The sequence below is a fragment of the Dromiciops gliroides genome, chromosome 1 (assembly GCF_019393635.1).
Source record: "Dromiciops gliroides isolate mDroGli1 chromosome 1, mDroGli1.pri, whole genome shotgun sequence".
Taxonomy (NCBI): Eukaryota; Metazoa; Chordata; class Mammalia; order Microbiotheria; family Microbiotheriidae; genus Dromiciops; species Dromiciops gliroides.
The window spans coordinates 122,033,518-122,034,665 of NC_057861.1; the positions used below are offsets into that span (position 1 = coordinate 122,033,518).

The 1,148-nt window shown below is 41.4% G+C and overlaps 1 pseudogene; it reads left to right on the top strand.

Moving 5' to 3' along the window:
* The first annotated feature begins 447 nt into the window (after window positions 1-447).
* Window positions 448-867, top strand: LOC122735435 (annotated as a pseudogene).
* Window positions 868-1,148: the final 281 nt, after the last annotated feature.

Genomic DNA, 1,148 nt, shown 5'->3' on the forward strand with positions numbered 1-1,148 from the left:
TTAATGATGAGGAAATTAAGGTTTGGTAAGGTTACATAAAGAGAGCCAGCTAGGTGGCACAGTGGATAAAGCACAGGCCATAGATTCAAGAGTACCTGAGTTCAATTTAACCCTCAGACACTTTACGCTTACCAGCTAGCTGTTCAGTGACCCTGGGCAAGTCACTTAACCCTCATTGCCCCACCAAAAATTAAATAGATAAATAAAACTCAAGGTTACATAAAGAGGCACAAAAGACCTATTACAATAGAGGGAAAGGATTGTTGTCTGAGGCTCCAGTAGTGGCAGTGGTAGTTACAGAGGCTGGAGCTAGGGATAGTGGCGGCCAGGGATCAAGATTGCTGTCAGGGTCAGTGTCGAGTGCTCAGACTGGTGTGAGGCAGATTGGGAGCAATGTTCTAGCTGAGGGAGCAACTACTACATACTGTTGGGAACGGCACCAACACCATGACTAGAGATAAAGCTATAAAAGCCAGTGGAAAGACTAAGGCTAAGGCAGTGTCTCTCTCACAAAGAGCTGGTTCCCTGTGGGCTGTATCCAGCGACATTTGAAGACTCACCACAAGCCAGGAACATGTGCTAAGACTGTAGTATATAGTGCAGTGATTCTGGAGTATCTCATTGCTAAGGTGCTGAAACTGGCAGGTTTTAAGGATCTCAAAGTAAAGCATATCACTCCTCACAGCTTGCAATCAGTGGTGATGAAGAGTTGGACTCCCTTATCAAGGCTACCTTTGCTGGTGGTGTGATTCCTCACATCCACAAGTCTCTGATTGGAAAAAAGGGACAGCAGAAAACTGCATAGAGTGTTGTTTTAACCAACCCTCTTCCTCCTTGTCATTGTACTGTAATTGGGACAGAAGAAATAATGGGGATGTGTGAAATTTTAAAAAACAGTTAAATGGAAAAGCATAGACAATTGACTGTAGATGTGATAAAACATTTGTTCTTTAGATTCTAAGTTTGGCAAAGTATCTTGTTGTGTGACAGCAATTTTTGTGTTGGTTGGCAAGATTTCTTCCCATGTTTTATACAAAAATGGACCGATAAAACCATTTTTTACAAAAAACAAAACAAACAAAAAAAACAATAGAGGGAAAGAAGAGAGAGATGAGACTTATTTTGACCTTATTCTCATCTAATTTGAC